Genomic DNA, 14,789 nt, shown 5'->3' with positions numbered 1-14,789 from the left:
GTGTTCACTTAACCTTCAAACTTACAATTTCTGACAATCGACGCGTAACCTCATATATCTATTTTCTTTTTCCATAACCACTTCTGTGCACGGCGCAAAATACTCTTTATTTCATTATGCTTTCATTCCACATTTCTGAAGTTTTTCCTTCACTTATTATTTCATTCTGATTGTGTTGTACGATACCTGGCTTTTGACACTAGCTTGACTCTGTGTAGTGACCGACGAGAAATTCCCATCTTCAATTATCGACATTTCACTTTATTCTCCAATCAATTCTGGCCCAACTGACGTTTATACCTTGCGTATATCCTGGATTATTTTATAAACTTTCTTTATCATCCTTTTGATTCCACTTCTTATCTTGATTAGTTCTTTATTCTCATTATTCATTATCTTCTTCATACATAACGAATTTCTTTTTCTTAGTAATACTACTCTGTTTATTATTGAATAGGTCATTCCTGGAATTCACACTGGAATGAAGGCTTTTATTTATACTATTTAAATTCTTACTAACAAAATTATCGAATTTCCTCGGTAGCTATTCTCTTAGCCTTACTTGACGTGTCACAAATCACGTGTTTGACTTCTCTTCATTGATTCTCATCTCTTTTCCTGAGTTCACATGCGGACTTCATCAATCTCCGCCGTTCATTGTATGCTTGAATTTGCGAGCTTTCCATTATTCTATAGCAACTTCTATTCAACCACTGTTCAAAAGAAGTGTATATTCAAATATTTTATTAATTCATCATTCGATATGGTACACACCCAAGTTCTTCCTGGAACACTATTGCATAGAATATTACGAATTGTCCTTAATGAATTTAAGGTTTGATTTCATGATTCTGTTAATTTATTTCTGACCATTATTAATCGGTTTATCTTTTAATAACTGCGCATGGTCTCCATTATTACCATCACAATCTGGTAGAAACTCAATCGTTAGATTATTATTTCTTGAAAAGTTTCACAATCGAGTCACCATTGCTTCATCTCTATTTATGGCTTCGCATCGAACTTCCGTTACTGACCCGGGTATGAGCATTGCATTCACAATCAATTGTCTAAGTTAGGGATCTTCACAACTTCTTGAAGAACACGTTCGAAGTTCGATTTTTATTTGACGACTAATATCTTTTCATGACGAAGGGATGCCTCGTGTATAACCGCCTGTCTGAGTCATCATTCAGAATTTCCTTGATTTTTGATCGTCGTCCCGATACTCGTTTACTTCGTCTGACACACACAACTTCGCTTACTTATTTTGCAACTAATTTATTCATTACGATTTACTACGATTTTATTTTTCGTCGGAATCTTCTGATTTGAAGTGCATCGCGTTAACGTACTCTACTGTACTTATGAGATCCTCATAACACGAACAACTGTCAGATTTGATGTCCTTGCCACGACCGCGTTGTCGGTGTATCTATTCTTCTTTGCTCGCAATTGTCCCCCCCATTTATCGATTTGCAGTCGTATTCTCTTTTGATACGTACTTCTACCTATCGCACGGAATTATTCTATTTCTTTTGTAATCGTCGGAGAACAGACTCAATGCAAGAGGAAAGTTTGTGAATATGATTTGGATTGAAAATTGAATAAGAAATAACAATGCCACAGACAATTGGGAGAACTGATAAATCAGAAAATTGAGAGAAGAAAAATGAGTGAAGAATGAGACAACCATATTCGTACTTAAGATGGCCAGTCTTTCATACTATATGACATACAGCACATGATTAGGTGGCGTCCCACCCGACTTTTCGTCATTTCGACAAAGCGTCATATCATAACACTGTGGTCTCAATCAGGAATCAATTGTTTGAGAAGAGAAACAATTCAGAAAGGATACAAGAATGTTCTTTCGTTTCCGCCTCATATGATTTATTAACAGAAGAAGCTCATACATATTCAAACTCGAGAAGAATATATGCTATCGTATTAGAAGAAAGAATATCAATGCCGATCACCTTCCACGCTTCACTTACGTATGCCTTTAGGATCATGCGGATACAGGTTCACGATTCAAGTCACATCATTGCTTCGAACTGCTTCCTGGAAATGCCTTCACATCAACTGCTTCAATGATTTGATCTTAATCACGTCCTCCCGAAATTTATAATCACGGCTTCAGATTTCATCTATGTCGCATAAAAATACCCATCGATCACGCAATGCCTCAATTTCGTCAATAAAATACGATTCTCCTCCAATCATCTGGAAGATCCTGCCATTTCCTTCAATCATCCTCCGTCCATTCGAATCACGAATCCCGTTAAATTTTAATAATTTCATGAATTGGGTAAATAATATTTTAATATGTTGATTTAATTATTGATTTTATTAAACAGCGTTTACTTTCATTTTTCACAGCAAACCTTAAACCTTCTCCCTGCCGGTGGGTCTACTCGGCCCTTTGAATAACAACACTGAGTCTAATTTCATTCTTCTTTTTAGATCATTTTCTCTTTATACTAACAAGAACATAAGTAGTAGTTTGACAACCAATTTGTAAAACTTATTTCATGCAAAATCTTTTGAAAGTTGATTAAGGAAATCTTTTCCAAAATCTCATTTTTTAAAGTTTTGAAAATCAAATATTTGGTCATCATTACTATATAAGTTACTTGCTATTTTCCTGATTTACCAATGAAATATCTAATTAAAAGAATGCCCATATAAGGGTCTTTCTATTTCGGTACGCCTTTTATTTTTTTCCTTGGATTCTGTTCGCATTTCTTAGTCGATGAAACTCCATTTACCGTCGTAAATCATCTTATTCGTAATTCTATTGCAATGCTGACATCTGGTAATATCTTTGACATTCTTGTCATCGTCCTTGATGTTATGCTTACAACCACGCATGCAATTCGATGTTCTGTCTATAGATAAGGGCGCACCTTCTTGCTAGTCTTACCTCCATCTAGTAAGGTAGATATTATTCCTTGCGCAGTTCCCGATAAGTGATAAGAATCTTCTCGCATCGGTGGTTCCTTCGAAACACGCAACGTTAGTTCTTTATCAGCTTCCATCCACTGGTTGCCTTCGACGTGTAACTCGTCCTAATACCTAAGTCAACTCGTACTAAAGCTCACCTAGTTTCCCTTACACAAATGCTTACGAGATCACCCGCATTTCCTTCAAACCACATGAAAAGTAGGGTAACATACCCAGTCTCCGTCGATCCGTCGATTCCTCATTATTGTATGATCTGAGAATTCAATATACCTATAATGTTATGATATTCGCCTTACACTTTCTCAACGATCCTATCTTAGCAACTCCATCTCGGATCTGCTAACCCTAATTCGCACTCAACTCAACTTAACCTGAGTATGCCTAGGGTATTTCCTATCCTGTACTACCTATCATTTCTATCTTACTCTCACCTATTTTTATTTCAGTGACCAATAACCTGCAGCTCTGATACCAAACTGTAATACCCCCAAATCCGGGGTCAAGATTTGGTGTCACTAAACAATCCTTACATAGAATAAAGAAATAAATAAATAACCCCTTGAATCCGGATCTTTTACAGGTCATGGTATGAAACAAGAATCTAACCTTCTACAACTCACTTCAACTATAATACAAGTATATATACCTTTGAACTAATGCTCTTGTCACATTCTTCTAACACCTTCAATCTCTCGCAACGGAAACTTCTCTAACTTCTGCTGTCTATCAAAGCTATTCACTTTAATCCTTATCTGTTTCTGGCAGAAATAAGAATTGACAAAGCAAGAGTGAGCCAAAAATGCCCAGCAAGTATATAATTTGAGTCTCAAACATTAATTTCAAAGAAAACTTTCAGACAAAATCTCTGAAATATTTTGAAGAGCGAAACACGAAATCATATAAAGGATATACTTTATCAACTTAAAATCAATTTGATTTGCATTGCTATAAATCACAAAGGACATAATGACATTTTTGTCAGAGCTTTTAGAGATCGCGTGTTTTCAAAATAGCTTCTGGTATCATTTCATAATTGAGCAATGGATGCAATAACTATTCATAAAACAACGTTCAAGAAATTCCTAACTATTCAGTATCCATCGTTATCGACTAAGTTTCCATAGACTTAGCCTGCTAAACCAGCCTGATAAGGACGGGTTGAATAATTAAGAAGATCTCAATTCATTCAAGATCCTAACTATCACTGAGCAACTAATGCTGCAGCAACAATCTGAACCTCGAATATATTTAGAAACATTGTAATTTCCCGAAACTGAGGGCTAAGAAAGAATAACTTTAACCCATAATCACATTTTATTTCAAGAGGGAATGCCATTAATGGCGAACAACAATAAATTGGACTGAACACTAGAAACCAACATATGCACTATAACCTGCTGATCAGTCAGGAGATAGTGCGGATCTATACCCAACTGCATAGACCCAACCAACATATGGGGCACCCAGGCAACTATGGCCTAAAGGGTCCGGTCCATCTCCGGCCCATAGGATCCAGCTCATCACTGGTCCTTATATATATATATATAGTAACTATCCAGTCCGTGGAGTATTTTGATATCAAATCATTTTGATTTCAACACATCCCAAATTAGGATTCACAATTAACCCGAACGAATGGGTATTTGCTCAAGAGAGCAATCGAATTATAGGAACAATAATTAAAAGAACTGGCATAATAAGAGTAATTGCAGCGAAATATAAAACAGTTAACTATTCTGAACTTAGAATAGGAGCGAATAAATGTTTGCAGTATTTAAGGAGAAAGGTTAGGAATACTTGCAGTATTTAAAAGAAACTCACGAATATTTGCATAAACAGAATTATTTAATTCAGTGATATGTTTATCGATTCTAAACTGAGAATATGGAAAGCAATACTTGCATGATAAAATTTAAAATAAATATCACTTGAACAATAAGTGATGATAGGGATACTTGCATACTATGATTCGAAATAAATATCACTTAAACAATAAGTGAAGTCAGGGGTACTTGCCTCAATAAGCTTTAACCGTTATTACTGGTTGACTTTGGTTCGACTTTAACCGTTCGGCTTTATCCTCCACCTACTATCCTATTCTCGATACGATCCAAACATTCGGACCTTTTGGTTGGAACTTCGTTGATCTCGATGTCTAATCACTAGATCGTTCCTAGTCCGATGTCACGTCTCGGGTCTTCCGTCTAAAACCTACAGGGTTGAAATACCCTAATTCAAATAATCGCTTAAGCTTACATCAAATTGTCATCCTATTCTACCCATACGATTTCATAACTGAATTCATATTTATATGTATTATCGAAATACACATAGCAGTTATGGTTCACATCTTCGAAATTCGGTTCGGTATTCATTTTCAGAAAATACGTATACTCGTCGTTTTCAAAAACAGGGTAATCGATTATTTAAAAATGATCTTGTCTAAATCGCAGTCCAGTTCATATAATATAATTGTATATGATTATTCGACGTTTCCGATAATTATAGGTTACGTTTCCGTATTTTCGAAATTAATTCTCCCGAAAATCGGGCAGCGTCTCCCTTGTTTATCGGCCTACCCGTCGAAATCAAATCGACGTCAAATCACAACAACAGCCACAACATAATTCAATCCACAATCCAATTACCAAGTCCCAAACTCCAATTCGCTTAATTATTATTACTATTTGTATTCTGCATTTTTATTCGTATTTTTTATTTTATTCGCATTTTTCATTTTATAATTAATTTTACCAACTAATTTTATTTAATTAATAACGTAGGACTCAGATAAAAATCATCATTGCCCACCGTCGGCTCACCGAGGCTCATCGCCGACGGCGGCGAAATCGCGGGTACCCGATAAAGGCGGGTTTCCAACACAATTTCACCGATATAACCTTCGAATAATCAAAACAATCAGTCGAATAATCAACACAATTCGATTCGAATATTTCATGAATAACCCAGTAAAATCAGGTAAACTAATTAACATCACATCACAAAATCAGGAGCAACAGAACCGCAACAAGCCAACACACGGAACCTTACACCACGCGCCACCGCCTCGCCGGAAAACAGCGAGGGGCGGCGGCGAAATAAGGGGAATACAGAGCAAGGGCAAAAACGAAACGAGGGACATGGCACGCACATATACACACATGTATAAACATGACACGCCGCGACCAAGAGAACAGATCAGAACAATAGCAAGAGTGGCCGGAAAAACAGAGGCAATACCACTCACCTGAATCGAGTGAACAAACGGGGAAGAAAAGGGCGAAATAAGGAGGGATCGAAGAAGAGGAATTTAGCGACAACAAAAAGTAGAGAGAGAGAGGGCTGAGATTGAGAGATGAGAGAGACGAGAGGCGGCGGAGTGATACAGGACAGGGGGGTGATTATTAATTAATAAAAAAAAGTTCTTCGTTTTCTTTATTTCATTTTATCCCTAATATTTCGTGTTTTGTACCGCAACTAACGCTATTAACAAATAATTTATGGGTACACTAACCCGCAATCATACGAAAACTGATTTTAAAAATTCCGGAATAAATTTAAGCTAGTAATATAATATTTTAAAGTTTTTTTAAAAAAATCATTTTTAGAAAACGTATCTAACCAGTAGTTTAATGAATTAACGAATAAGTGTGTGAATAATTAAAGTCAGAAAATTACCGAAATAATTTTAAAATTCTCGAAATATTTAAAAGTCAATAAAATAAAATTTTCATAATTTTTGAAGCATTCTGGAATTAAATACTGATTTTACAATTTAATGAGATCAGAAAATCATTTAAAATTAAATAATTAATAAAATATTGATTTCTCAATTTTAAAAACTCTTAAAAACAATTAATAAGGTTATGAAGCCATAAAAATGATTTTAGAGATAATACCCATATTTATGAAAATAAATCTTGAATAGTACACTTCTAAATACAAAACAAAACAACCCAGCCTCACAACTAATTACACAAATCATCCTCGAACACCAAGAATTACGTATGATTAATAATAAAATAATATTCAATTAACTGAACCCATACACATATTTTATTTAATAATACATAATCATAATTACATATTGGATCCGAAAATAGATTATTTAGCCACTAAGTAACTATATATAACGATACAATTTAATATCATATTTGGATAATTATCAAAATAGAGCTTCCTGTAACATACTTTATACAAAAAAATAAGATGATAATATCTCGCCTTTTTGAAAATATGGATTTTATCGATCTATAAAATGATTTGCGTATCGAAAATTTCATACCGGTACTCCTACAGGTCAAATCGTAACCCGGATCGAAAAAGTCAAAATACGGAAAATATCCGGAATTACCAGATTAGGTTAGGAAGGAGTTTTCGGAAGAGTTTCGGGTTGTAAAAACGTAAAAACGATTGAAGTCGGACGATTCCCGGCTTTATAAAATAATTTTATAATTATTCAGAAAATAATTAATAATTTCATAAATTATTATAAAATCATCTAACACTCCAAAAATTACCAGAAAAATAACTTAATTATCTATATTTTATTCTGGACATATTAAAATTAACATACTCACATTTTATTACATACAACATCCAAATATTATTATCAAACACCAGATAATTCACCAAAAATTCATATAATATTCACGTAATAATCATATATTGATATAAATAATTATACGATATTTCCCGGATGTTACAGGTTTGATTCTTGAAACAAACATGACAACAAATAGAATGTTTGTGTTGTCTTCTCAGTCCCAAGTAAAGAAAGAAGCTTGTTTTCAGGTCACTACAACAAATTTGTCATAGTTGTGGCATTGCAGATATGCGCATCTTAGCCATAAAGGTCTAAGAACACTCCAGTTCAAGAGGATGGTTACGGGTATGCCTCAGTTGCAAGTGTCTACGATTGTGTGCAATGACTGCATGAACGGAAAACAACATCGCCAACCAATTCCGAAGAAAACTCAATGGAGGGCAACTCAAAGATTACAACTGATTCATGCTGATATTTGCGGTCCTATAACTCCAGCTTTTGATAGTCAAAAGCGGTATGTCTTGTGTTTAATAGACGATTTTTCTAGAAAAATATGGGTTTATTTCTTGTCGGAAAAGAGTGAAGCGTTTCATTATTTCAAGTGTTTCAAGATACTGGCTGAGAAACTGTTATTCCTAGTGGACTAACAATGAGATTTACAGAAGGGGGTTGAATGTAAATCTCAAAACTTTTTCAAGTTTTGAGCAGTTTATAAAGTTGTGTGTTCAAGAAGAACAAGTGTGTGAATTGCTTTAAGCTAATACAGACAGATATATATTCAAGCACAAATGTAAAGAACACAACAGACCTTAAAAACTTTTCTGGTGGATTTGTTGTTCCACCAGAGATGGTATTTTTAGAAAATCTGTGATTAAACAATGTTGATCACAACTGCATCCTAGTACAAACTAGATGGATTTTCTCTCAATGTTTTTCTAAACAGCTCTGGAAAATCTCTTCTCTAATTACTAGCTTCTACTTGGTTTATATATTACCAAGTGTACAAGTGAAAAACAATATAAAAATACAGTAATAAAATAAGTTCTTCACTTGCTTCTTTTCCTGTTCACTCCAGTACTTTGTTGACTATTGCATCTTTGTACTGAAGAAGAACGGCTGCTTTTTCTGTTGTTCCTGAAATTCGGCTTCCACATCTCAGTTGTCTCTATCAACCCATGTGCCTCTGTTTGTAGGTACAACTACCACTTATCAACGGCTAATCATCAGAGCATCCGTTGAAGCTTTCATCCGTTGATGCACTCATCCGTTGAAGGATGTTATCCGTTGAAGCTTTCATCCGTTGATGCACTCATCCGTTGAAGGATGTTATCCGTTGATGACTTTATCCGTTGAAGCTTTAGAGACATCCGTTGAAGCTTAGCTTCTTATCCGTTGAAGGTCTTTAAGTCATCCGTTGATACCACTTCACTTATACAAAATTACAAGGCATGAAGTATTTACAGTTGGCCTTCCTATCTGCATATCATCTAGTAGTCAACATGACTCATAGTTTCTCTCAACTTCCAAGAATTACATTTTAAACACAGAGACTGAAATATGCTACAACACTAGACTTATTTCTAAGTAAAGCTACACCATCAACGGATAGCCAAAGTGGTCTTATCCGTTGAGGCTACAGACACTAAATTTCTACTTAAGTATTTTGTTAAACATATCATCAAACTAATGCACATACATTCCTAACAATCTCCCCCTATTTATGTCTATAAGAATTGTAGGCATAAATTCAGGGTTAACTTGATGATAACAAAACACTTAACAGATATATGAATTGAAACTAAGTAGAAATTTAAAAATGCTGCAAAAGTGTATGTACTAGGAGATAATTGAAGATTTACAGTGTTTCCAAGGACACTCCTTTAGTCTGAGCAGATCATCTTTTTCTTCTTTGTTCCCTGGTTTTCTTTCCTAGCCTTTTGTCATTTTCCTCAATTTGGAGTTGGAGTTGTATGAAGAATTCAGCTTCATCTTCAACACTGACATCCAACTTAGATTGCATTTCTTTGAGAGTTTCATTGCTGGCAATCTTGAGTTGGTCTTCAAGTCTGAAAAATCTTCTGACTCCTTTATCATCTCTAAATTCCATCAACCAATGAGGTGATTTGTGAATTGTAATTCCCCTTTCTTGAATGAGTAAAGTCCTGGGTAAAGCATTGGGCTCCCTCCAAGTTTTCCTTATATTGGCTATCTTGTTGAGAATTTCAGTCTTGGCAGTTCTGGTAAAGCCAGAATCCTTTTGTATGGATGAAAAGACTCTAATCAAGGTAGAGTAGCCTTCATCCAGAATCCTGTGTAGAGGCCATGTTCTTTCCCCAGCTCCTTTATATCTGAACACTAATCTCTCTGGTAGCTGTCTGTAGGCAGCTATTCCCCTTACATCCTCCAGCTCATCCAGATAGAGTTCAATGTCTGAAATTTCTTTTATGTCACAGATGTGAACATAATCATCTTTAGAAATGGGTGACTTAGGCTTAGGTTTTTGAGTGAATTTCTTAGAGGTTATGGGAGGTGTAGATTTTGGTTTTCTTTTCTGTTTCTTTGGTGGTGGAAGAGTGGTTAGAAAGGTAGGCAATTTGATAGTGTCCCAATCAATAGGTTCCTCTTTTGGAATGATTGGTTCACCATGGATGTTTATTGTGGGATCAGCAACAAGGGGTTCAGGTATGGAAGATAGTGGTTTAGATATAGATTTGGTTACTTCAGTGTTATCTCCACTCCTTCTATGTGCCTTGGCCTTTCTTCTGTTTCCCTTCTGCCATTCCTCTCTTTCTTCCACACTCTCACCAAATATACTCCCTAAAACCTCATCTAGGTTTGTAGTCTTGTCTTCACCCCTGACTTCAATCCCTTTTTCTTTTTCAACTAGACTTGACTTTAGCTGTTGTTCAAGCTTTGCTTGTGCTCTTTTGTCAGCCTCTAATTGCTTGGCTTCTTCCTTCTTGGCTATTGAGAATTTGGGATGTCCTTGCATCACACATATGCTCTTTCCCTCTCTAATGATAATAGCTCTATTTCTCCTTACAGCCTCATCCATGGACTTTTTGAGATAGGCAATACTCCTGCCTAAAATCTTGTTCTCATCATCTTTTGGAGGAGGAAAGTCCACTTCTTTTAAAGGATTCTTTGTTGAGTCCTTATTGGATCTTCCATTGGGCTTGAGAATTATAGCTTGTAGTTCTTTGGAAGAAGCTTCTCCATCCTTATGACTCCCTACTGGCATGAGCTCCATGTTGATTGGTTCAATTTTTGTGCTGTGTTTCACAGATGTTGATTTGTCTTGTGTAGAACCAAACAACAGTTGCAACCTTTCATCAATTCTCTTCCTTTGCTCTTTCACTTGGATTTCAGCTGCTGCAAGCTGAATCAAATCAATTCCATCAGGCTTGCCCTTGATTTGAATGATTTGAGAAGTAGTGATGGCAGGAACTAGCACTTTAGATATGTTGACTTTTGTAGATGGCTCTCCTTCCCCTTCCCTTTTACTCTCCCCCTTTTTGTTATCATCAAGGAGAGGGGTCAAGCCTTGTGCTTTTGCCAGCTGCATTAGGAGACTGGTTTGAGATTGTTGATTGTGAAGAATGGTGGCCACAGAATCTTCAATAACTTGAACTCTGTCTTCTAACTTGGCCAACCGTTTTTCAGTAACAGATTCTTGCTTCAATCTCAAAACCAAGTCCTGCAATGTACCATAGGGCATGACTGAATCCAATTTATCTGAAGTATAGGTTTTCAAGTCAGCAATATCCTTCCTTAGATCATCCATACCCAGATTCTGCTTCACTTGCTGCAGCTTCATGAGATGCAGTGAGTTCAGGTGAGCTTGAAGGATAGCCTTGATACTTGCATGTGAAGTATTCTGAATGGCCTGTTGAATAGTGTTGATTTGTTTGACTAAAGAGACATTGAATTCCCCTGATCTATACTCCTTAGTCAAGGCCCATTCAGGTAGATTTGGAATTGAACTAGGGCCTTCATCTCCCCCTAAGTCCATGCTTCCATCAAAAGAAATAGAGTCATCATCATCAGAATTTGCTCCAAATTCCTCAGATGGCTCTCCAGCTGTAGAAGGCATTTTGTTAATGGCAGCTTTATCCCTTTGAAGAGATTCTGTTGTGTGCACTAGATGTAGTGACCTTTCTGCCTCCTCATTGCCCTGAGCAGCCAACATTTGATAGGCTGTCACAGGATGAGTAAAAGTGTCAGCATCCAAGGAAATGTTATCAATTACAGCTTTGTAATGTTGCTGAAATTGTCTTTCCTTTTCAGCATATCCACAATCATTGACTCATTAGCAATGGCTGGTTCCACCCTTGTATCTACTGTACCTGCTTTTCTCTCTTTATCTCTATTTTCTTGCATCAGGGGCTCCCCCTGGCTCACACATCTCACTCCCTCACCTTCACCTACTAAGGTGGTACTCCACTCACTCACTTTTGCCATGCTGGAAGAAATAGCATGCATTTTTGAGCTCTCAATCTCTCCTTTTGCCTGGGAGCAACCCAGCCTCTCACTCAAATTGTCACTCCCTTCCCTCAATCCTAAGAGTGATTGCACAGTATTCATGTCTTCTACACTTGGGATTAATTCAGTTATTTGTGTAGAGACTGTCAACGGATGTGGAATATCCGTTGAAGGTGAAACTGATGTTATCAACGGATAACTGCTGTTAAGCTTATCCGTTGAAGAACAACCACTTGTCAACGGATGAGTGATATCCGTTGAAGAAGGAAAAGAAGTTGAAATTGAAAGTGATATAACTGTTGAATCTGTGTAGATTGATTTTAGATGTGGTGACACAGATCCTTCAATTATATCTGAAAGAATTTGCGGGTGATCCAACAAATCATCTAATAGATGATGATCACCTGTATTTAAGTGGGGCTTCTCCCTGAGTTGTAAAGAGGGAGAATCAGGAATTGATGGGAATAACATATCCACATCCAGAGATGGTGATGAAGTGTTTGGTGATTGATGTGTGATTATTGTGAGAGAATGGGGCTGTGACTCCACATTTATTGGAGTCACATCAAACTGAGTTTGAGAAGGCATAGATACAAATGGATGTATCTGTGCAGTGTGTGCACCCTGTGTAGAAGATTGGGTTCTGGCCTTCTTTCTTCTAATAAAGGCTTTTGTTGGTGAGTGTTTGGCTTTAGTGTCCCTCCCTCGTTTGTTCTGTGTTCCTGGTTTGGAACTATTTTCAATAGTAACATCCTTTTGGGAGGATGCTACTAGGGATGTGCTAGATACCTTTTCAACCACCACAGCTTTTTGAGAAACTGTGGCTTGGCTAGCTTGGGAAGCACTCAACTTTCCTTCCTTATCCTAGGGGTTTCTTTGATGTTCACCCCTCCCCTCGCCACTCACACCCTGTTCACTCACCTCAGGGTTAATAGTTGGTGTTACAACTGTTGTCTTTTGAGAAACAACAGAGGTGGATTTCTTTGTCTTGGATTTTGAAAGTTTAGTTTTGGTGACCTTGGTAGAAATCTGTTGGGGCATCACAGATTTCATGGCCACACTAGAAGATAAAGAAATAGAGGGGTTGGAAGAAGTAGGAGTTGTAGAAGCAATTACCTCACCTACCTGAGGTGCATTCATGATTGGTAAATATACCAATGGCACACTGCTGTTAAGATCCATTCTCTTCAAGTCTGCAAGAACTCTTTTCTCTTGTGCCCAGCACTTGAGTTTATTATTCTCATTGATTATGACTGAACCTTCAGCAACATGGTTAGCCAATAACATAAAGAATCTAGCATAATAGATGTTATTAGGTCTATTAGCTTTGTTACCTAATCTAGTACCTAATTCTAGCATCACATGGTTGCTAAAGTTAAAATACCTATCAGAAACAAGCATGTAGAACATATTAACCAGAGATGAAGTTATGGCATCAAAATTACTAATTTTCCCAGAGAAAACCTTTATAAAGGCATCCCCAAGGAAACTCCACTCTTTCCTAAGGCCTTTTCTTCTAATACTCCCTAAATTAGCAGAGTTAAGAGAATATCCTATGGAATCTAACATGCTGGATACATCACTATCAGTGTGTGGTGTCATGGCATTGTTTTCAGTCAATTTAAAACATGCTTGTAAATCATCACAGTTAATACAGTGAGTTTTACCTTTGAGAGTGAAGGAGATAGTCATATCCATGGAGTTGAACTCAGCAGTTGTCCAAATCTCCTCAACTACTTCACAGAAAATTGTTGGGGCTTCCAGCATTGCATAGCTAAGTTTGCAGTTTTTGATGAAGTCCATCATTTCGTGATAGTCTGAGTGGGCTTCATTCTTCTCTACCAAAGCTATGAAATTGTTCTTTTCATAGATGAACCCAGATTGAGACATAATCTTCACGACTGGTGCCATTTTTGTGAGTAGAAATTGCAGAGAATAACTTGAAGTTTTTGCAGAGAGAAAATGATAAATGCTTGAAATTTTAAGAAAGCGTAAAGTAAAAATGAACAATCAGAAGGACTTATATGCTCTCTCAAATTAATAAACAAAAATATAAAAGAAAGATTTATCAATAAATATGCGTTAGTGAATTTCAGCCGTTTAAGAATAAACTGTAAGTATTCTAAAAACTACCTTTAAGACCAATACATACAGATGTATGTATGAGTATCAACGGTTAAGAGAATAGAATCAACGGTTGTTAAACACCTTAATCGACTGATGTGACATTTCAACGGATAAGGCAAATTGTCATCCATTGAAGGGTACTTCAGTTTTATCCGTTGATGGATAAAAATTCCAGAAATGTATTTGTCTTTCAACGGATAATGACTATCCGTTGATAGAGCAATTTTGACTTTCAACGGATAGGGAACATCCGTTGATGAAATAAACTATGTTAAAAGTCAAATTTGTTCTAGCAACTAATATATTTCAGGCTTCAATTCAAATTGCACTAAAGACATGAATTTTAAGAATAATTAAGCATACCTAGCTCACTTACCAATCTTGTGAATGTTGATTCATCAAGTGGCTTGGTAAATATGTCAGCAATTTGTTGTTCACTTGGAACAAAATGTAGTTCCACTGTACCATTCATGACATGCTCCCTAATGAAGTGGTACTTGATATCAATGTGCTTGGTCCTTGAGTGCTGCACAGGATTCTCTGTTATGGCTATGGCACTTGTGTTGTCACAAAAGATAGGAATTCTATCAACATGAAGTCCATAGTCAAGGAGTTGGTTCCTCATCCATAACACTTGAGAACAGCAACTTCCAGCAGCAATGTATTC

This window comes from Apium graveolens, chromosome 4 (genome assembly GCF_009905375.1).
Source record: "Apium graveolens cultivar Ventura chromosome 4, ASM990537v1, whole genome shotgun sequence".
Classification (NCBI taxonomy): domain Eukaryota; kingdom Viridiplantae; phylum Streptophyta; class Magnoliopsida; order Apiales; family Apiaceae; genus Apium; species Apium graveolens.
The sequence above is the reverse complement of the archived record's forward strand: the minus strand, read 5'-3'. Positions refer to the sequence as shown.